Here is a 24943-nt window from a genome sequence, read left to right as displayed (position 1 = left end):
GAGAATGGGGGCATGCTCAGTCCTCTTTTTTTCCCTGTAGTCCACAATCATCTCCTTTGTCTTGAGCACGTTGAGGGAGAGGTTGTTATCCTGGCACCACATGGCCAGGTCTCTGGCCTCCTCCCTATAGGCTGTCTCATCGTTGTCGGTGATCAGGCCTACCACTGTTGTGTCGTCGGCAAACTTAATGAGGGTGTTGGAGTCATGCCTGGCCATGCAGTCATGGGTGAACAGGGAGTACAGGAGGGGACAGAGCACGCACCCCTGAGGGTCCCCTATGTTGACGATCAGCATGGCAGATGTGTTGTTACCTACCCTTACCACCTGGGGGCGGCCCTTCAGGAAGTCCAGGATCCAGTTGCAGAGGGAGGTGTTTAGTCCCAGGGTCCTTCGCTTAGTGATGAGCTTTGAGGGCACTATGGTGTGAACGCTGAGCTGTAGTCAATGAAAAGCATTCTCACATAGGTGTTCCTCTTGTCCAGGTGGGAAAAGGCAGTGTGCAATAGAGATTGCATCATCTGTGGATCTGTTGGGGTGGGATGCAAATTGGAGTGGGTCTAGGGTTTCTGGGATAATTGTGTTGATGTGAGCCATGAACAGCCTTTCATGGCTCATGAAAGGCTGTTCATGGCTCAACTGGCAAGTTGCGCTGACCAACTTGCCAGTTGGTCAGCGCATGCTCGGAGTACACGCCCTGGTAATCCGTCTGGCCCTGCGGCCTTGTGAATGTTGACCTGCTTAAAAGTCTTACTCACATCGGCTACGGAGCGCGTGATCACATAGTCATCCGGAACAGCTGATGCTCTCATGCATGCTTCAGTGTTGCCTGCCTCGAAGCGAGCATAGAAGTGATTTAGTTTGTCTCGTAGGCTCGTGTCACTGGGCAGCTCACGGCTGTGCTTCCCTTTGTAGTCTGTAATAGTTTGCAAGCCCTGCCACATCCAACGAGAGTCTGAGCCGGTGTAGTACGATTCAATCTTAGTCCTGTATTGACTCTTTGCCTGTTTGATGGTTCATCGGAGGGCATAGTGGGATTTCTTATTGAAAACCTCCCGTAAGATTTCATATTGAAAACCTCCCTTATTTAGCTCAGTGCGGATGTTGCCTGTAATCCATGGCTTCTGGTTGGGGTATGTACGTACGGTCACTGTAGGGACAACGTCATTGATGCACTTATTGATGAAGCCAGTGACTGATTTGATGTACCGCTCAATGCCATCGGATGAATCCAGGAACATATTCCAGTCTGTGCTAGCAAAACAGTCCTGTAGCTTAGCATATGCGTCATCTGACCACTTCCTAATTAACCGAATCACTGGTCCTTCTTGCTTTAGTTTTTGCTTATAAGCAGGAATCAGGAGGATAGAATAATGGGCAGATTTGCGAAATGGAGGGTGAGGGAGAGCTTTGTATGCGTCTCTGTGTGTGGAGTAAAGGTGTTCTAGAGTTTTTTTTTTTCCTCTGGTTGCACATTTAACATGCTGGTGGAACAGGTAGAACAGATTTCAATTTCCCTGCATTAAAGTCCCCGGCCACCAGGAGCACTTTCTCTGGATGAACATTTTCCTGTATGCTTATGGCCTTATACAGCTCCTTGAGTGTAATCTTAGTGCCAGCATCGGTTTGTGGTGGTAAAGACAGCTACGAAAATTTTTATAAAATACTCTTGGTAAAAAAAATGCTCTTGATAAATAGTGTGGTCTACAGCATATCATGAGATACTCTACCTCAGGCAAGCAAAACCTTGAGACTTCCTTAGTATTAGATTTTATGCACCAGCTGTTGTGTACAAATATACACAGACCGCCAGCCCTTGTCTTACCAGAATCAGCCATTCTATCTTGCCGATGTAACGTATATCCCGCCAGCTGTATGTTATCCATGTAGTCGTTCAGCCACGACTAGGTGAAACATAACATATTACCGTTTTTTTGTCCCGTTTGTACGATATCCTTGATCTTAGGTCGTCCATTTTGTTTTCCAATGATTGTACGTTGGCTAATAGGATTGATGGAAGTGGCAGATTACTCGCTCGCCGTCGGATTCTTACAAGGCACCCTGACCTACGTCCACGATATCTCTGTCTCTTTCTCATGCGAATGACGGGGATTTGGGCCTTGTCGGTTGTCTGTAGAATATCCTTTGCGTTCGACTCGTTGAAGAAAAAATATTTGTCCAATTTTGAGGTGAGTAATCGCTGTCCTGATATCCAGAAGCTCTTTTTGGTCATAAGAGACGGTGGCAGAAACATTATGTACAGAATAAATTACAAATAACGCGAAAAAACACACATAATAGCACAATTGGTTAGAGGGCTGTAAATCGGCAGCCATCTCCTCCGGCGCCATCTTATTAGATTTTTAACTGGAGAGTGGCTTCCGTCTGGCCACTTTACCATAAAGGCCTGATTGGTGGAGTGCTGCAGAGATGGTTGTCCTTCTGGAAGGCTCTCCCATCTCCACAGAGGAACTCTAGAGCTCTGTCAGAGTGACCATTGGGTTCTTGGTCACCTCCCTGACCAAGGCCCTTCTTGCCCGATTGCTCAGTTTGGCCGGGTGGGCAACTCTAGGAAGAGTCTTGGTGGTTCCAAAATTCTTCCATTTAGGATTGATGGAGGCCACTGTGTTCTTTGGGACTTTCAATGCTGCAGAAATGTGTTGGTACCCTTCCCCAGATCTGTGCCTCGACACAATCCTGTCTCCGAGGTCTACGAACAATTCCTTCGACCTCATGGCTTGGTTTTTGTTCTGACTGCACTGTTAACTGTGGGACCTTAAGTAGACAGGTGTGTGCCTTTCCAAATCATGTCCAATCAATTGAATTTGCCACAGGTGGACTCCAATCAAGTTGTACAAACATCTCAAGGATGATCAATGGAAACAGGATGCACCTGATCTCAATTTCGATTCTCATAACAAAGTGTCTGAATACTTATGTAAATAAAGTATTTCTGTTTTTTATTTTAAATACATTTGCAAACATATCTAAAAGCCTGTTTTCGCTTTGTCATTATGGTGTATTGATGAGGAAAAAAAATTATTTAATCAATTTTAGAGTAAGGCTGTATCGTAACAAAATGTGGAAAAAGGGAAGGGGTCTGAATAGTTTCCGAATGCACTGTATGTGATTTGTTAAGCACATTTTTACTCCTGATCTTATTTAGGCATACTATAACAAAGGGGTTGAATACTTAATTACTCAAAACATTTCAGCTATTCATATTTTTTTTATTTTTTTTATGTTCTACAAATACAATTCCACTTTGACATTATGAGATATTGTGTGTAGATCAGTAACACAAAATCTCAATTTAATTCATTTAAATTCTGGCTGTAACACAGCAACATGTGGAAAAAGTAAAGGGGTGTGAATATTTTCTGAATCTGTATAATAGGTGTTATGTTTGTATCATTTATTACCCAGTGTCAGAGCCCACCCTGGGACTGAGCCTCCCATGGGGATACCAACATAGAGGATAATTAACAGCCTGCCTTCCAGCCAATGGGTCAGCCATCTTGTTTACCTCGCACACAGGCAGTCTGTGCTCCAAATGCTACCCTATTCCATATATAGTGCACTACCTTTGACCAGAGCCCTATGGGGTTTTGCAGCCTCTCTCTCCTGAGGAATGGAGGAGAAGGAGATTAGATCTCCATAGCAGCTTATTCACAATGATTCATTACCAGCTAAATGAAAAAAATGATGGGCTCTGAAACGATTTGTCTGTTATCCTTTATAGAGCTGACTTTTAGGGATGCGGAAACTAATTTGTTGTGATAGGCAATCCTCTCCTGTGGATGTCTTGTCCTATGAAGGCTGTGCTAAAGATAACTTAATGGAGTGTTTTAAAGTTTCACTGTAACACGGTTTTGTTTTTACACTGCTGCTACTCGCTGTTTATTAACTATGCATAGTCACTTTACCCCTACCTACATGTACAAATTACCCACGACTGACCTGTACATTTACATCATTTACATTTACATCATTTTTACATTAAATACCCCCACTGTACAATACTGTACGCCCACATATTGACTCAGTACCTGTACCCCCTGTATATAGCCTCGTTATTGTTATTTTATTGTGTTACTTTTTATTTTATTTTTTACTTTAGTATATTTAGTAAATATTTTCTTAACTCTATTTTCTTAAAACTGCATTGTTGGCTAAGGGCTTTCACGGTAAGGTCTACACCTGTTGTATTCAGCGCATGTGATAAATAACATTTGATTTGATTTAATAGGTCTGATTGTGACATGTGGGGGGTCACCAGTCTGTGTTTAAAACCACCGAGACGTGATCTGAATTCCAATGAAATGAAAGTTAGACAATGATTAGAGCGTAAAGGGGGGCATTTGAACTGAAAATAATCAGCAGCTGTCACACCCTGGCTCTGGGACTCTATATGTTGAGCCAGGGTGTGTTCATTCTATGTGTTCTGTTTCTTTGTTTGAGTGTTCTAGGTTGTCTGTTTCTATGTTTGCCTGTGTGACTCCCAATCAGAGGCAACGAGTGTCAGCTGTCGGCTGGTTGTCTCTGATTGGGAGCCATATTTAAACTGTATGTTGTCCCTTGGGTGTTGTGGGTTTTTGTTCCGTGTCGGTCATTGTTACCGTGGACTTCACGAGTCGTTTATTGTTTTGTTGTTTCGTGTGTGCACTTTAATTAAATAAAGTAATCATGTTCGTTCATCATGCTGCGCATTGGTCTCTCCCTGACGATCGTGACAGAAAAACCCACCATACCAGGACCAAGCAGCGTGTCCAGGAACACACGCAGGAGGTGACTCTTGTGGATGTCCTCCTCGGTTGGGGGCAGATTACTGAGGAGGAGGCCGTCCGGTACCGGAAGGCGATAAAGGGGGAGACCCAGGCAGGAGAGGAGCAGCGGCGCCAAACGGGTCAACGTCGGACAGGCGAGAGGCAACCCCAAGAAATTTTTAGGGGGGGGCACACGGCATGGGCGACTGGGCAGCAGGAGGCTGCCACAGGGCGAAATGGGAGACGAGGAGAGAAGGCCACCGGGTTACGGGATCCATTGGCGAGAGGAGGGAAGGAAGTTGTAGAGGCACGGCGAGAGGTACTGAGGCGTATTGCCAGTCCGGTCCGGCCCGTTCCTGATCCCCGTTTAAGGCCAGTGGTGTGTGTTCCCAGTACGGTCCGGCCTGTTCCTGCTCCACGCACCAAGCCTACGGTGTGCGTCGACAGCCCAGCCCGGCCTGTCCCTGCTCCACGCACCGAGCCTACGGTGTGCGTCGCCAGCCCTGCCCGGCCTGTTCCTGCTCCACGCACCAAGCCTACGGTGTGCGTCGACAGCCCAGCCCGGCCTGTCCCTGCTCCACGCACCAAGCCTACGGTGTGCGTCGCCAGCCCTGCCCGGCCTGTTCCTGCTCCACGCACCAAGCCTACGGTGTGCGTCGACAGCCCAGCCCGGCCTGTCCCTGCTCCACGCACCAAACCTACGGTGTGCGTCGCCAGCCCTGCCCGGCCTGTTCCTGCTCCACGCACCAAGCCTACGGTGTGCGTCGACAGCCCAGCCCGGCCTGTCCCTGCTCCACGCACCAAACCTACGGTGTGCGTCGCCAGCCCAGCCCGGCCTGTTCCTGCTCCACGCACCAAGCCTACGGTGTGCGTCGCCAGCCCTGCCCGGCCTGTCCCTGCTCCACGCACCGAGCCTACGGTGTGCGTCGCCAGCCCAGCCCGGCCTGTCCCTGCTCCACGCACCAAGCCTACGGGGTGCGTCGCCAGCCCGGCCCGGCCTGTCCCTGCCACTCGCACCAAGTCTACGGTGCGCGTCGCCAGCCCGGCCCGGCCCGTTCCTGCCACTCGCACCAAGCCAGGGGTGCGAGTCGTCAGTCCGGCACAACCCGTGCCTGGGTCATCGGTGCCAGATCAGGTACCGCTTTATTGCTCCCCAACGGAGCTGAAGCTAGCCGCTCCTGCTACGTCCAGGTCAGCTCCAGCCAGCGGAGCCAGACTGGACCAGGGGCGCTATGGGGGGTTCATTGGAGGGTGGTGGTTTAGGCCGGAGGCAGAACCGCCGCCGAGGAGGTATGCCCGCCCAGCCCTCCCCTGTTTTGCTTTAGTTGAGGCGCGGTCGCAGTCCGCGCCTTTAGGGGGGGGTACTGTCACACCCTGGCTCTGGGACTCTATATGTTGAGCCAGGGTGTGTTCATTCTATGTGTTCTGTTTCTTTGTTTGGGTGTTCTAGGTTGTCTGTTTCTATGTTTGCCTGTGTGACTCCCAATCAGAGGCAACGAGTGTCAGCTGTCGGCTGGTTGTCTCTGATTGGGAGCCATATTTAAACTGTATGTTGTCCCTTGGGTGTTGTGGGTTTTTGTTCCGTGTCGGTCATTGTTACCGTGGACTTCACGAGTCGTTTATTGTTTTGTTGTTTCGTGTGTGCACTTTAATTAAATAAAGTAATCATGTTCGTTCATCACGCTGCGCATTGGTCTCTCCCTGACGATCGTGACAGCAGCAAATAATTTCCAAGTTATTCGTTGTTTAGAGATACAGTAATTTATCTTTCATTAGCGAAACAGTAGGTGTAAACGGCAGCTTTACTACCTCCCTTTGACATTCTTTCCCTTCTTCTTAAAGATTAGATGATATTTTCTCAATGAAGATCGAAAGACGATAAGCATAATCAAGGTACTGAAGCTCAAAATATATTCACTCTCAGCCCATAATGTGCATGTTACTGCTGACATAATACTAATCTTCTACTCTGAGTGTGAGTACCTTTTGAGCTCAACTAATTTACGCACTAGCCACCTACTAGCCTTGAAGCAGACCCTCACCCTGGTTCTCTTGTGGCTACATGGTGAAACATTCCCCATCCACTCCTGTTGGCACATGTCCACTGCAGTCAGCCATCCTATCACCTCCATCCCATCAGCCAAGTCAGCTCAACGATCACAAAAACGAGAGATTAAATGGTAAATAAACCCCAGCCCACTCGCCCTGAAGACTTTTAGACCATTTGACTATTTCACAAGGCCATAAATAAAGACACTGGCTAGCTCTCTACACTGTCTCAAATGCTGCTATGCTCCAATGAACCTTTCAGTGATGTTGGGCTGCAATTGGCCTGTGAGCTGTGGAGGACAGAGCAGAGCAGGCCAGTTCTGATGCTGGAAGCGTTCCTGGGTGGGAGAGGAGCCAGGAGTGGAGTCTCAATGACAAACACAAGGCCATCTGCTTAGCCCCGCTCTGTGCAGAATGAGATGAGAAACACACTTCAGAATCGCCTGAAGAAGAGAGCACTCTGGGAAATAAAGGACAGGAACTGACAAAAGTAATGTCAATAGCCACAACCCCTCTAGCGTTGTAATAATGCCGCTCTCACTACACTGGAAGTTAATAGGAAGATTACTTTTAGATCGCGAAAACGTCTATCATATATGTCAGATTTCAATACTGGTCGATGTTATAATGCGGGTGGTTGTCTTCTCTCGAATGAGCCATTGATCATATTTTAGCGATATTCCTACCTCAAGAAACGTGTAATTCAACAGAGGGTCCACCATATTTCTCCTATTTTTCTGCCTCTTCAGTCCAGGGTGCATTGCATGGTGCCGTTGCGAACGTCAGACTCTCTCTGCGAAGCACACAATCTGCAGGTTGATCATGGTGAGATTGTAGACTCCTAAATTGATGTGCAGTTTGTTTAGGTGATTTTACAGCTAACTAGCTACTTCACATGATGATATTGACTTTGGTATTATTGTGTGTAGCTACGTTTGCTAGCTAGCTACCTAGCTAGCTAGCCAGCCAGCCCATAGAGAGAGCATTGCATTGTGGATTTTGTAGTCGACTTCAGCTGCAACAGCTTTCCACAACGATTTTCACATTGCTACCAATCTTATTATAACAACAAAATGAAACATTTGTTCACAAAAAATAATATTTAACACTGCAAATTATAGCAATTAGTGCTTTAGGGTGGATTTTTCCTTTAATATGTCAGCCATTTTCAAAGCTTCCACTGATTGTTCTTATGTGAAGGCATTATTATGTTACTATGACAACGAAAGGCATGACAAAAGGAATGGACGAGATTCAGTGAGTATGTGCTTATTTAGGTGGTGTTTGAAAAGATAAAGTCAAGTGTTTTGAAAGAAACCCTGGCCTTGTATTAAAGGTTAAATGGAGTAAACAAAATTGAGACAATGCGAGGGTTGAAAAGGTGAACTGTTGCTTATTAAACAGTAATTCTGTCTCCATTAGTTTCTCTCTTTCCATTATTTTCTCCATTTTAATTTTTTTCTCCCTCTCAATAACTTCGCTGTCGTCTGCCCAGGAGTGATGCTGTTGAATTCCTCACCCATAAGTTAATGTAGTCACAATAAAATAGCATTCACTGGAGTTGCATCCAAGAATCTCCATGTGACATCGTCTGACAATTTGACAAGGGTCTACATTCTTTCCACAAACCAGATGTGACAATTTATGTGAGAACACTCAATATCTCAAGAGAACACTCACTGCATATTAGGGATGATAGCTGTACATTTCAAACCCTGTTACTTGAGTCTTGTCTACAGTTTTCCAAGACCACAATTATTTTTCCTCCCTTTTGACAGGCAGGGAAAACACACACGGTTGTGGAAAAGTGATATTCTGATGAAAACTTTGATCCTCTGTGGCTTGACCCCACTTAAAATCTGTCAATTCTAATTTAAAAGAACATGGCCGAAGAACACATTATGCTCTGTTCTGAAATAATCGGCCTTGTGGTGACTATATGGCAGCAAGTGTAGAGTTGCACTCTGGGTCGGAATTCTGAATGTTGGCCATGGGTATTCTGATGTTATACTTGACTTTACTGTTACATTTTTCTCTGCGTCAACAAACATAAAATAGCAAAAGAATGACAAGATGTCAAAAAATATTTTCCGTTATGATCTGAGTGAACAATGCACTGGGAAAATCAATCATGGCAGCTCAGTGAAGGTCTCTGAACATGCCATAAATACATTATGGTAATGTATCCCTCTCTAAGATACAATATTCCCACCCTTTGATAATTAGGGCTAATGCCTCTCAATATTTCCACGGGTGGGCACGAACCATGACTGTTTTTCCCACATCTGAAAATGATTCGCTGCTGGGCATCCCTGGACAGACAATGAATAAAGCCTATACTAAAACAACTTCCATATTGTTTTAATCTGCAAATCAAAGACAACACAGAGATCAAAACTCCCATTGCACAACAGCACAGTTATGCACTTAAATGTTAGCAGCAGCAGTTAGCGAGATGGTATGAACTGGCTTGCCCTTGGGTTTGGAACAGAGAGAATGTTGTTGATTATGCTGTCAGCACGTAGCTTACAAATGAGACCATGTTCAACTGGAAGTTTGAATCCCATTGTTCAAGAATCACTTTTTCTAGTGAAAAGAGGAGAGAGAAAGCATCTCTAGGCACACAACTGTCGACACCCACTGAGAGATGGACAAAAACATGCTCAGAGTACTGGAAAAAGCATGTTTCTGAGAACATCTGCAATAGGTTAAGATTAAGAACCTTGAAGAACTCACTCATTTGTTTTGTTCGCTGACATTATCACAGTTTGTGTGTGTCATTCATGTAGACGCAGAATGGCAATGAGAGAACGAACGATCACAAAGAAGAGAAGTTGATTTGAGGAGAAGATGAACAGTGAGAAGCAGCCTAGCTGATCGGTCTGGACACAGGGCCTTGACTGTAAGGCTGTGACTAGTACTGGGCAGCAGCCTCAGCCAAAATGCCCAAACTCATCCAAAACCGGACAGCAGTAGGCTGGAAAACAGACTCAAAATCAATGTTAGAGGACAATTACAACTATATTGCCCTCTAACATTGCCGTAAAATGAACTTAAGATTGGACATAATTGGGTCTTTTGAACCCAGATATTAGTATGTGAGGAGACAGATTATTACTGTTGTGAGAAAGTTTGTAATCCATTGTGAGACCTTTGATCAGGGCGATTTCAAAACATTTTCAGAACTTCAAACACTGCGCATAGCGAATCAAGTTTTCATAACTAATTGACATATTTCGCTAACAGATTGCACACAAGGGACAGGTAGCATGATGGTGAGCGAATTAACCAGGTGTTTTCACTGTTTAAAGGGGCAATCTGCAGTTGCCACATCCATTTTTGGACTAAAACTATCATTTTAGATAATGGATGGTCAGTCCTTGCATCCATAGCTCTGTCTATGAATTTGAGAGTGGTTACATTTGTCCAGTCCCATCTGTCAGCTTTTTACTGAAACAGTGGCGGGTAAAACGCTTTGTTATTGTTTCAACTGTTGATTGCCCCGTGAAGATACCACATTAGTGGAGTTATTTGGTGGGTTATTATTATTATTCTGTTGGGTGGAGCTGGAGCCTGGAGGTCAACAGAAGAGGTTGACATGGCCCAAGTTCTAATACTCTTCAGTGGCATCCTCTCCTATGTCCTGCTCCCGTTTTCTTCCTCTTGCCAACCTGAGTGGAAGGACAGGTAAAAGCAATATGGCAGCTACAGGAAGGTCTACTACATTACATCCACATTACCTAGCATGGGTGCGTCAATAGACTCTTAAGGATTTAACTTTCAGAAATAAGCATGATATAATCTGCCAAAATGAAGACTAAATGATTTAATTTGTATGATGTAGAAGAACAGCGTACATGCATTAAAAATACTTAAGTCATTTTTGGGGGTATCTGTACTTTACTAAATAATGTACTTTTTACTCCATACATTTTCCTTGAAACCCAAAAGTACTTGTTACATTTTGAATGCTTAGCAGGACAGGAAAATAGTCAAATTCACACACGTATCAACAGAACATCCCTGGTCACCCATACTGCCTCTGATCTGGCGGACTCACTAAACACACATACTTCGTTTGTAAATGATGTCTGACTGTTGGAGTATATTTTAAACAAAATACTTTTAGACTTTTACTCAAGTAATATTTTACTGGGTGACTTTTACTTTTAAGTGGAAATTACAAACTTAAGAAATCTCTTTTATACACTCGAATACACTACAAGTTTGCATTTCCTGCTGTGCGGGAAAATTCCTGCAACAACAGGGTGATCAAATTAAGAAACTGCATCTGTAGTCCCCTCAACTGAAATAATGAAATAAAAGTAACAATTAGCTAATTGCCAATGTCAGGCTGGTTCTGTAGCTCTATTTGGCATATTCCATAATACAAAATTATGTTTATTTGTAACAGTTAGCTGGCTTGCTTGTAAAGTGGCTAATTAAAGTAGCCTAGCTTTTTGCTGTCTAGCTAGCTAGCTAGCTTACAAACAGTGCTCAAATGTAATACAACTTTATTTATCTAGTCTACAGTTTATCATATGACTTTGACTTCATATATTTGAATTAAATAATCAACTTTGTCTGTGGTGACTGTGGTGGTGAATTGATAGATTTATTTCTTTTTTGTTCCATACTCCTCATTCACATTAATTTCAGGTGGGGAAAATAAATACATTTCTTCTGACACATACATTGATTTAGAGTTTGTGCTGTCATAGATTTTCTTGATGTTTTCCTACTACATCCAATTATGTTGACTAGTCCTTTTACACAAAGAGGAAGTTATTTACCCAATCTTTACCTTGTCAGAAGCCTTAGACACACAGCTTATGAACGCACTCTCTCTCTCTCTGTCTCATCCCTCTCTCTCATACTGCAAACTAGAGATTTTGTCAGAGTACCAGGTGTTAACATTTGGACTTCTTTATGCTCAATGATTTTCCCCTCTGACTCAGAGAGACAACTCTCTATGAGAATCTATACATCTCGCTCTCTCTCGCTTTCTAAAAACATGCCATCTACTTCCTCTCAGACAGACAGAGATCATAGCTGGCACTCTGGCCGCCATTTGGGACGCTGCTCAGTCTGGCCCGTAATGGCATGGCCATGTCTCATATCATCATTGCGTTAAATGTATCTTGATGCATTTAGCCCCATTTACAGCATATAATATCAGGAACTTTTGTCCTCGATTTCCTATTTCACACAAACATCTAGTTCTCTGATCCCCTACAGAGAGGGAACAGAAACCTCATGACTGATCTGACGTCAGCTACTTGGAGCAAAGCAGAGCACGTTGAAGTTGTGAAATAAAACACTGCCGTGATAAATTCAACCTGACACATTGGCGGCTGTAGCCCTTTGCAACTCTTTAATCCAAGCTTAAGGATTTTGGTGCCGATAAAATTGTCAGACTTGGTGGGTGATGAGTAATGTTCTTTGGCACTTTGGAATGGAAGGGCTCAGTAGCAGAGATTTGTACCCATGAACAGCTTGAAGTTGGAAGCCATTTAACCTCTAAGATAAAGATAAAATACCTAACAAAGGAGGACAGGAGGTCTAGGTTGAAGATACAGGTACAACCTCGTATTCCAATGCAGAAGCTTTAGAAAATTAACAGATTTATGGGAACAGTGCCGTTCCTAACTAGCATCGCTGGTGCCTTTGTTTAGAATTCTTCCTCATTTATGCAAAGAGTTATGGGATATTAGAATCCTCTTGTCCTAACCTGGATATCTTCAACCTAGCAGGAGGTGTGGCCCCAAAATGTATTTCAAATATCTACCTAAAATGCATGTAATGCCTTAAAATGTATCCCAGAGATGCAAAAAAATTCACCCCCCTTGGCATTTTTCTATTTTGTTGCCTTACAACCTGGAATTAAAATGGATTTTTTGGGGGGTTTGTATCAGTTGATTCTGATAACCAGGTGGCGAATCGCATCTCTGCATGTCTGGCCGACATATCAGTATGGATGACGGATCACCACCTCAAGCTGAACCCTGGCAAGACGGAGCTGCTCTTCCTCCCGGGGAAGGACTGCCCGTTCCATGATCTCGCCATCACGGTTGACAACTCCGTTGTGTCCTCCTCCCAGAGTGCGAAGAGCCTTGGCGTGACCCTGGACAACACCCTGTCGTTCTCCGCTAACATCAAGGCGGTGACCCGATCCTGCAGGTTCATGCTCTACAACATTCGGAGAGTACGACCCTGCCTTACACAGGAAGCGGCACAGGTCCTAATCCAGGCACTTGTCATCTCCCGTCTGGATTACTGCAACTCGCTGTTGGCTGGGCTCCCTGCCTGTGCCATTAAACCCCTACAACTCATCCAGAATGCCGCAGCCCGTCTGGTGTTCAACCTTCCCAAGTTCTCTCACGTCACCCCCCTCCTCCGCACACTCCACTGGCTTCCAGTTGAAGCTCGCATCCGTTACAAGACCATGGTGCTTGCCTATGGAGCAGTGAGGGGAACGGCACCTCCGTACCTTCAGGCTCTGATCAGTCCCTACACCCAAACGAGGGCATTGCGTTCATCCACCTCTGGCCTGCTGGCTCCCCTTCCTCTGCGGAAGCATAGTTCCCGCTCAGCCCAGTCAAAACTGTTCGCTGCTCTGGCACCCCAATGGTGGAACAAGCTCCCTCACGACGCCAGGACAGCGGAGTCACTCACCACCTTCCGGAGACATTTGAAACCCCACCTCTTTAAGGAATACCTGGGATAGGATAAAGTAATCCTTCTACCCCCCCCCCCCCCCCCAAAAAAAAAAAAAAGTAAAGTGGTTAACCCACTGGCTATAGGGTGAATGCACCAATTTGTAAGAGCGTCTGCTAAATGACGTAAATGTAAAATGTAAATGTTACACAACATGCCTACCACTTTGAAGCTGCAAAATATTTTTTGGGTGAAACAAACAAGAAATCTGACCAAAAAAAACAGAAAACTTGAGCGTGCATAACTATTCTCCAGAGTGGCGCAGCAGTCTAAGGCACTGCATCTCAGTGCTTGAGGTGTCACTACAGACCCCCTGGTTCGATTCCAGGCTGTATCACAACCGGCCGTGATTGGGAGTCCCATAGGGCAGCACACAATTGGCCCAGCGTCGTCCGGGTTTGGCCGGACAACCCTGATCTGTACTTCTCTAAAACTTTGTCCCTGACCTGTTTGGAGAGCTCCTTGGTCTTCATGTTGCATCTTGCTTGGTGGTGCCCCTTGCTTAGCGGTGTTGCAGACTCTGGGGCCTTTCAGAACAGGTGTATATATACTGAGATCATGTGACACTTAGATTGCACACAGGTCGACTTTATTTAACTAATTATGTGACATCTGAAGGTAATTGGTTGCACCAGATCTTATTTAGGGGCTTCATAGCAAAGGGGGTGAATACATATGCATGCACCACTTTTCCGTTATTTATTTTTTTGAATTCTTTGAAACAAGTTATTTTTTTCATTTCACTTCACCAATTTAGACTATTTTGTGTATGTCCATTACATGAAATCCAAATAAAAATCAATTTAAATTACAGGTTGTAATGCAACAAAATAGGAAAAATGCCAAAGGAGATGAATACTTTTGCAATACACTGAGTATACCAAACATTAGGAACACCTATAGGGAGGAGGTCAGAGATCTGGCCGTGTGGTGCCAGGACAACAATCTCTCCCTCAACGTGACCAAGACAAAGGAGATGATTGTGGACTACAGGAAAAAAAAGAGGACTGAGCACGCCCCCATTCTCATCGACGGGGCTGTAGTGGAACAGGTTGAGAGCTTCAATTTCCTTGGTGTCCACATCACCAACGAACTATCATGGTCCAAACACACCAAGACAGTCGTGAAGAGGGCACGACAAAGCCTATTCCCCCTCAGGAGACTAAAAAGATTTGGCATGGGTCCTCAGATCCTCAAAAAATTCTACAGCTGCACCATCGAGAGCATCCTGACTGGTTGCATCACCGCCTGGTATGGCAACTGCTTGGCCTCCGACCGCAAGGCACTACAGAGGGTAGTGCGTACGGCCCAGTACATCACTGGGGCAAAGCTTCCTGCCATCCAGGACCTCTATACCAGGCGGTGTCAGAGGAAGGCCCTCAAAATTGTCAAAGACTCCAGCCACCCTAGTCATAGACTGTTCTCTCTGCTACCGCACGGCAAGCGGTACCGGAGTGCCAAGTCTAGGTCCAAAAGACTTCTCAACAGCTTCTACCCCCAAGCCATAAGACTCCTGAACAGCTAATCATGGCTACCCGGACTATTTGCACTGCCCCCCCCACCCCATCCTTTTTACGCTGCTGCTACTCTGTTAAGTATTTATGCATAGTCACTTTAACTCTACCCACATGTACATATTACCTCAACTACCTCAACTAGCCGGTGCCCCCGCACATTGACTCTGCAACGGTACCCCCCTGTATATATAGCCTCCCTACTGTCACTTTATTTTACTTCTGCTCTTTTTTTTCTCAACACTTTTTTTGTTGTTGTTTTATTTTTACTTTTTTTGTTTAAAATAAATGCACTGTTGGTTAAGGGCTGTAAGTAAGCATTTCACTGTAATGTCTGCACCTGTTGTATTCGGCGCATGTGACCAATAAAATTTGATTTGATTTGATTTGACCTTCCTAATATTGAGTTGCACCCCCCTGCCTCTACAGTGGTTGGTTAGCGGCGCTATGATGTGTTTATAACCAAGTGGGAAGTGGGAATTTACCACATCTTGGAAAAATCCGCTTAAATGGCCCTCCAACGGGTAATTACTAGTTAAATCAGCCATGAATCCCCTTGTGACAGGGGGAATGGAAGCTTGTTTTGTGCAACAAGGAGGGGCAATTGAATGCAAGATTTACAAAAAAATATTAAATTGTTTAAACATTTCTAACCTGTCTATGCTCGACACCCTCAGTTTTTCACCACAAAACACCAGAAAATAGCCAAAAATAGTAAAACCAGCTCACCAGTTTTTACACTATGTTTTGACTATTAGATGTACAATGTTTCTTTTGAAATAAATATTAAAAAAGGAAAAGTATCACCATACTAAAAACTAAAGTTCAGTTCAAACAGGGTTGACCTTAAAATGAGGGACAAACCTAAATAAATCACTAGTCACATGAAATAATTAATAATCTTCAGAAAGCAACGGAGCAACGGAATAACTAGGGCTTTACAATGATGGTGAAAACTTGTAGTATTTTGGGGGTTAGTGGGTTAAAATCTTCCTAGAAGTCACAGTGTGCACAGAGGGACATATCGAAATACTGAATTTTGTCACTTTAGCAAGTCTCATATTAGTCTCAAGTCTCATATAAAAAATCTAATTTATTGAATGTGGTTTATACTAAAGGGCACTTCATTTCATATAACAGGCTTTTGAAATTCAATATTGGTGCATAATTTATACTTAACATATCAAAGACACTCATTTCGTGGAATGACCCAGTACACGTTAAGTTCTTCCCGTTGGACGATGGTTGCAACGCTCTCATCAAGTTATTTGGTTTATTTGTCATATGTGACCGACCGGCTCGATTTGGTGTTATAATAATATATAATATGCCATTTAGCAGACGCTTTTATCCAAAGCGACTTACAGTCGTGCGTGCATACATTTTTGTGTATGGGTGGTCCCGGGGATCGAACCCACTACCTTGGCGTTACAAGCGCCGTGCTCTACCAGCTGAGCTACAGAGGACCACATGTAGCAAAATTTGAAATTGTGTTTTTTACAATAGATAAAAGTAGAGACTCAGAGCTAGAAAATGATATATCATACACTACAGTTGGGGAACAATGGGAAAGTAATTCTGCTTTGAAAGTTGATAACCTTGTAACCTCACTTTTGAGAAAATGGCCCTTGAATGTTTTGGTACACCTACTGGAGAGCTCTTCTTTATCTATACCCATTCAGCATCGTTCACACCCTCTTAAACTTGAGCCCCACCCATCTCTTTAAGGATTCACATTTGAGGCCATGTACTAAACAACCAAAGATTTCAAGTCTAAAGGCTGGTTTATACTACGGGTGTGTTCGTAAATTTAATCTGGAGTGCCAGAGTGTGCTCTGGGCGTTCGTAAACTCAGAGCGTTGTCAGATTGTCAGTTTGTAAATTCAGAGCGTTTCGCTCTTGGAGCGTTCAGCGCGCACACTGGATGCTCTGGCCGAGGAGTAGGGTTAATCCGAGCGTTCTGACCTAACAACAGCAGTCAAGCACCCGAGCTAACTGGCTAACGTTGGCTAGCTTGCTAGCTACTTCCAGACACAAATGAGAGAACAGCTCACTCTGACCAATTTACTCGCCTTGCAGAGCTGGTTAGGCTGTTTTTATGTCATCCAGAGTATTGGTGACTGCAACTGTGCTGCTGGCAACAATTTAACTACGCTTTTTTTGCCAACGTTTACTGACACCAGCCATATTCAACGGGTGTTGAGCGTTCGTAAAATCATCAGTTATTCTGCGCTCTGGCACACTCAGACAAGAGTACTCTGAAATCGGAGTAGACAGCCAGAGCGAATTTACCAGCTTCGTCTATTGACAGTTGTCGCAGTGACATCATGAACATTCTATTGAAATGGTTAATTGCATAGTGGAGTCTTTTGTTAAGACATGTAGCTAGCTAATCCCAACTCATAATGTTACTACCCTGCATGAATCTGTAGGTAGCTAACCAACCAGGTTCAATGTTAGCTAGCTAACATTAGGCTATAACTAGCAATGCAAATGGCTCTGAGATACGAATAATATTGCTACAAAGATCATACACATAACGTTAGCTAGCGAGCTAGCCAGCTAACATTAGCTAGTTAGCTAACAGTACACTTTAACTTGAAATGAAAACGACTTTCTGACTAAATTTGAAACGTGTATTATCTGAAAATGTAGCTAGCTAGACTATCTTACCCGTATATATGGATGGACGCTTCTCCCTCTCTGTCACGGATGCCATGGTTGCCCTTAGTTTGAAGATGTAATCCGGAGACAGGTGTTTTATGCAACAGCCTTCTGTGTGTTCTCTTTTCGACTCCGTCTGCATATTTGCAATCAAACGCCAGAATTTTTTCCATCTCCTTAGCTGTCATACTCTAATTCCACTGATTTTAAAACTCGGTCCTCCAGAAATTGGAGTGCAACACTTATGCAGTTCTACTACGTTATATATTTCAAAAAAGCAGAGTTAGAAAGGATTACCTACACATACTGACCAGCTCATGTTATAGACAGAAGCGTGCTACATGGCAGACCAATCCGAACTCATCTCTCGGCATGTCCAGCCCACTCATTATCTCAGCCAATCATGGCTAGCGGGAAGGTTGCTGTCTTTTTCCGTGGCTAAACCAACTAGTCTCTTAATTTAACAATTGTATTCATATTTATAAATGTATTTACAGAAAAGTTTACATTCAAATGGCTCTGCTGTGAAGTAGTGACAGATGCACATGAAAGACATGGATTCACTACATGACCGATAATGTATCATGTTTGTAGTAATTGTTTTTGTCATTTAAATGCATGTTAGTGCTTTTGGTATGCTTTTGGTATGTGTCAAGTACAATAAAAAAGCATTTTGACAAAATATATTGTAGAGTTAGTAGCCTATTAGAATACTTGGAGGCGTAGCTTTTTGGGGGCATGGAATTTTTATTTTTTTTAGCCTCCCATGAGATGGATTGTCATGCCAGTTAATGTGCTATGTTGTGTTTATGGATTTAAGGTTAAGCTTGTACAATGCCAGTTCTGCATTCCTTAAAGATGCACTATGCAGAAATCGATCTGCCATTTTCTGGTTGCTGAAATTCTAATAGTTGACCTAATATCCGTTTATGTGAAAACACAATCAGTCATTGTGTAGAGAATCATGGTGCCATCTAAACCGCTGTGAAATATATTTTTCATTACAAACATTTTTGTATTTTCAGCTGTTTGAAGCTGGTGTACAGAACCGAAAGTAAAAGATGCAAAAACTAAACTTTACAGGAAGCATAGAATTAGTGCACATAGAACATATCTAGCATTTCTTAGACTTGCCTTCAAGGAGCATGAAAGCTCTATAACTCACATTTCTATGTGAATTTGGTCAGGTCACCCAAAAAGTTACATATTGTAGCTTTAATGAGACTGACAGTGCATCGGATACCAAAGAGTCTAGTTTCATTGTGAAGACAATCACCCTTTCGTTACAATATGATTTAGACAATTGTATATATTTGCCATACATTTTAATTTAAATATACATTTCTCACAAATACAGTGCCTTCGGAAAGTATTCAGATCCCTTTACTTTTTCCACATTTTGTTAGGTTACTGTCTTATTCTAAAATTGATAAAACTGTCCCCCCCCCCCACCCCCATCAATCTACACACAATACCCCATAATGACAAAGCAAAAACAGGTTTTTAGAACATTTTTTAAAAACGGAACTATCACATTTACATAAGTATTCAGACCCTTTACTCAGTACTTTGTTGAAGCACCTTTGGAAGCGATTACAGCCTCGAGTCTTCTTGGGTATGACGCTACAAGCTTGGCACACCTGTATTTGGGCAGTTTTTCCCATTCGTCTCTGCAGGTCATCTCAAGATCTGTCAGGTTGGATGGGGATCGTTGCTGCACAGCTATCTTCAGGTCTCTTCAGAGACGTTCGATCTGGTTCAAGTCTGGGCTCTGGCTGGGCCACTCAAGGACATTCAGAGACTTGTCCCGAAGCCACTCCTGCGTTGTCTTGGCTGTGTGCTTAGGGTCGTTGTCCTGTTGGAAGGTGAACCTTCACCCCAGTCTGAGGTCCTGAGCGCTCTGAAGCAGGTTTTCATCAAGGATCTCTCTGTGCTCTGTTCATCTTTGCCTCGATCCTGACTAGTCTCCCAGTCCCTGCCGCTGAACAACATCCCCACAGCATGATGCTGCCACCACCACACTTCACAGTAGGGATGGTTCCAGGTTTCCTCCAGACGTGACACTTGGCATTCAGGCCAAAGAGTTAAATCTTGGTTTCATCAGACCAGAGAATCTTGTTTCTCATGGTCTGAGAGTCTTTAGGTGCCTTTTGGCAAACTCCAAGTGGGCTGTCATGTGCCTTTTACTGAGGAGTGGCTTCTGTCTGGCCGCTCTACCATAAAGGCCTGATTGGTGGAGTGCTGCAGAGATGGTTGTCCTTCTGGAAGGTTCTCCCATCTCCACAGAGGAACTCTAGAGCTCTGTCAGTGACCATCGGGATCTTGGTCACCTCCCTGACCAAGGCCCTTCTCCCCCGATTGCGCAGTTTGGCTGGGCGGCCAGCTATAGGAAGAGTCTTGGTGGTTCCAAACGTCTTCCATTTAAGAATGATGGAGGCCACTGTGTTCTTTGGGACCTTCAATGCTGCAGACATTTTTTGGTACCCATCCCCAGATCTGTGCCTCGACACAATCCTGTTTCAGAGCTCTACGGACAATTCCTTCGACCTCATGACTTGGTGTTTGCTCTGACATGCACTGTCAACTGTGGGACCTTATATAGACAGGTGTGTGCCTTTCCAAATCACATCCAATCAACTGAATTTACAACAGGTTGACTCCAATCAAGTTGTAGAAACATCTCAAGGATGATCAATGGAAATAGGATGCACCTGAGCTCAATTTCAAGTCTTATAGCAAAGCGTCTGAATAATTATATAAATAAGGTATCTGTTTTTTATTTTTAATACATTAGCAACATTTTCTAAAAACATGTTTTCGCTTTGTCATTATGGGGTATTTTGTGTAGATTGCTGAGCATGTTTTTTTATTTAATCCATTTTAGAATAAGGCTATAACGTAACAAAATGTGGAAAAGTCAAGGGGTCTGAACACTTCCCGAAGGCACTGTAAATGTGTGTGCATGTTGGAATATATTTGACTAAACATTTCCCCCCCCAAAAAAAATTCTACATTTACCAAATATATCAATAATCGAAAATATATTTGAAAATATTTTGAAATACATAAAATACATTTTCAGATGCATTTAACATACATTGTGATATACATTTTACATACATATATATATACATTTTAAATACATTCCTTAATATATGTTTGAATGTATTCAAATCTTTTTTAATACATTTGGCAAATGTTTTATATTTCACAAAATAAATGTTTCATGTATTTTTTCCCATATGGGGCATAGAAAGGCCTTAGCTGTACCATATAATCCCAGTGTACTGCATTTTACTGTACTGCGCGCTATAACTTTTGAATAAGATGAAGAGTATAGTCGACGTGGTACTGAGATCAGCTATCAATCACTTGTCGGATTAGGTTCAGTTCAGGGTGTTCAGAAGCGTTAAGGGCTGCTGCCATAGTAACAAGGTAGCGCCTCAAAGATAACGACACAGGTTCACCTTGATATTGTGGCATTTCAATTATCAGCTGACATCTGTAGCTCGATCCTGATAGGTGGGCTCCTGTCGTAATACATAGGATTGACCTTTATGTTAATCCAGTATAGATCAATAGGTCAACATGAATCAATAAATAGGGCCAACAAATCATTTTGACAACTCAATCTGACTGCCTTGCTCATGTGGACTTCTGCCAGCTGCTCAATGCTCTAATTAGATCTGGCTGTCATTTCTGTATTTGTGTCCAGAACCACCCACATACCATCAACAGTCTCTACCATATCAATTATGCATAAGGGTGTTGCAATGTTTTACACACATTTACACTGTAAGTGCACCAAGCCCCTGTTTTGGAGCCAATTATCAGTATTACTGTATAATATTTGTTCCTCTTCGTATTGGATAGCTCTCGATATTTTAGTGGATGAATTCAAACAAAGTATGGCCTTGTCTGGTATGGGGTGAATCCCTGCACTCTCAGATGTTTCCCAAAGGACATGACAATGTCACGATCATTACATGAAGACTCGGACCAAGGCACAACGTGATTGGCGTACATACTTTATTAAGTACACTCAAGAACAAAAACAACAAACGATACGTGAAGTCCTAGGTTAAATAACACAAACCTTCCGGATCAAGATCCCACAAAACATACATGCCAAAAGGCTGCCTAAGTATGGTCCCCAATCAGAGACAACGAGCTACAGCTGTCTCTGATTGGGAACCACCCTGGCCAACATAGAAATAAACGATCTAGAATGAAACACATAGAAAACTAAACAATAAACCTACACACCCTGGCTCAACATAAAGAGTCCCCAGAGCCAGGGCGTGACAGACAATGAATGGCCCGATGACATTCACAAACATAGTTTTCTACTGGCAGATTTCACCATTTGCCTGTGTTGTCATATGAAAGTTCATTGTAAAGGGAAGACTGAGGAAACCGGTCTGGTCGGAAACTATTTGCGAGCAGCTTATCACCCCGGGATTGTTTGGGAAGGATTCTCTCTCTCTCTGCTTTTCAAATGCAACAATCCAAGGCTTCGGATTGCAGCCTTCACAAAATCAAATAGGAAGAAGTGGCTAGATTGTTGTGGGATTTAACAGGAAATGCATCTCTCTTTATCTCCTTTCACCGTGACAGAAGCTGTTGTGAGAAAAGGAGCATCTATCCAAAGGACTGAGATGTTGGATGAAACTGGCTGAATATTTGCTTTGAAAGCCAATGGAAAGGTCGTAGAGAGGTGGCTCCTGTCTTATAGGAGAACTGACCACACAAAAAAACATGTTTGTATCATTGCAGAGTTCAGAGTATGCCCATAGCGAAGGCAGGGGCCATGGAAGTGCCCACACACTCCCATACATGATTGGCATTCATGACAGTAAGTATCAAGAGTCTGAACACACAAACATAAAGCATTGGCATTTCCATCACTCCATCCATCCTCCGTTGTTGACATGTACGAAGATGGGGGAAAATCCATCACTAGCTAGGTTTCCGTCCAATTGGCATAAGATTTTCATGCGAAAATTCTAAAATCCCCATACAAACAATATGCGCATTTTCCCGCCAGAGATGTGTTTCCATCAAATTGACTTGTTGCGGATAAAAGGCTTTGCGTGATGACGTAGTACACATAAAAATAACTTTTGCGGTTAAATTCCCATGTACAGGATAAAGAATACAGGTTAAATGGGTTTCCATCGCATTTTCAACTCTACTGATGGTTTTGTCACAATTTGTTTGGTGTTATATAGCCCACTGGAGCGCCTCCCGAGACAGCGTTTTCCACCACCGTCAACAAAACACCAAATTATGGAATTTCTCATGGAAGAATGGTGTCGCATCCCTCCAATAGAGTTCCAGACACTTGTAGAATTTATGCCAAGGTGCATTGAAGCTGTTCTGGTGGCTCCTGTTGGCCCAACGTCCTATTAAGACACTATGTTGATGTTTCCTTTATTTTGTCAGTTACCTGTAGTAACTCCATACTATAGCATGATAGGCTGTTTAGAAACCTTAATATTTACATTCTATACATTTTTAGACATTTAGCAGACGCTCTTATCCAGAGCGACTAACAGTTAGTGAGTGCATACATTTTTCATACTGGCCCCAGTGGGAATCAAACCCACAACCCTGGCGTTGCAAGCACCATGCTCTACCAACTGAGCTACTGAAGTAATTGATTCACCACAGATGTCATCTTACAAATGGCTACACAATTATTATATATATTTTTTAATGTGTTTATGGCAGAGGAGTTCACATTCGTTTATGAAATCAGCAGAAGATGGGTGAGTCCACAATTCTAAATGGATATTTTGTGTTATCTGCTTTTGATATAAAGCCTTTGTAAGCAATGTATCACTTACAGTAGGGAAGGGCAAGTATGAGGGAGGGAAATGGTGAAGTACAATGGTGAATAACAATGATAATGACCAAGAAATTTGTAACTAATTTTTTTAAAAGTGGATTAAAGAAGGTTAAGAATCCCTCATCATCTTTGTAAGGTGAGATGATTCCATGACTAAAGTGATGAGAGGCGAAGGCCATGTCTTGATGGATGTGGATGAGTTGGCCAGTGGCCACCTATTCCCATGGGCTCTCTCTCCCACACAGAATAAATAGCTCTGTCATATTATTACACCACAACAGCCTTCCCCCCCACACAGCTGACTGTGGTCCTCTGTAGCTCAGCTGGTAGAGCACGGCGCTTGTAACGCCAAGGTAGTGGGTTCGATCCCCGGGACCACCCATACACAAAAAAAAAAAAAATGAAAAAAAATTATGCACGCATGACTGTAAGTCGCTTTGGATAAAAGCGTCTGCTTAATGGCATATTATTATTCACTCTTACAAAGAAAACTAGAACAAATCACACAACAATTATACATACTTGATCTTTTTCACGTGAAATGTTCATGTTTTTAGACACGTTTTTCCTCTTGTGAAAGTCAAATTCCCCACGTGATATATGTGAAACTGCAATTCACATGTGAACTGAAAACATGTTTTCTCCTCACATGTGAAAAGTTGGTGTTAACATGTGAACTCTACATTTCATACATGTGAAAATATGTTTTCACATGTGAAATTTAAGCTCAACATGTCAAAACAGCTATTTCAAATATGAAACTCAGAGCTGCCAACTCTCACGCATTGGCCCTGAGACACGCATTTGACTCTCCTCTCACGCTCTCACCGCACACCTCATATCTCACGCATTGAAAAGTACTGCTTTTATTTTTCTAATTAATCCATTGTATAGTCAGCGAATTAACTTTTCAACTGTGCTCCAAATCGTTTTGAAATTGGAGCATCTGCGCCTGCAATATAATTTAATGAGTGGAACCTGTATAATTGTCCTGTGAACCGCGGCACATTGAAGCATATGATTGGTCTAGTTATGTAAGGGATTAAGGGGATTGGATGCATGTTTTAATGAAACGATCAGAGTGGCGCTGAATGGAGAGAGAGAATGTTGTCCGCTGAGTTTATAAAACCATAAAAAATAGAAGCACAGTAGTGCTGTTTATGTAAAATGTTGTCAACAAAATGAGTTTGCTGTCACTCCCGTCCTTATTGCAGAATGCAGCCTTTTGACAGCATGTACTAAAGTTGATTTAATCCACACTTGCATTAGTCCCCTCGTTTGGTGATTGGTGTTTAGGCTGTGACAACGAAAAGGCAGCAGACGGAAAGAACTACAGTATGTTTTAGCAGGGAAGTTTGGTATGGTGACCTTATTTGTAACTATGA

Source organism: Coregonus lavaretus, assembly GCF_964263955.1.
Source record: "Coregonus lavaretus genome assembly, chromosome: 28".
NCBI classification, from domain to species: Eukaryota; Metazoa; Chordata; class Actinopteri; order Salmoniformes; family Salmonidae; genus Coregonus; species Coregonus lavaretus.
The sequence above is the reverse complement of the archived record's forward strand: the minus strand, read 5'-3'. Positions refer to the sequence as shown.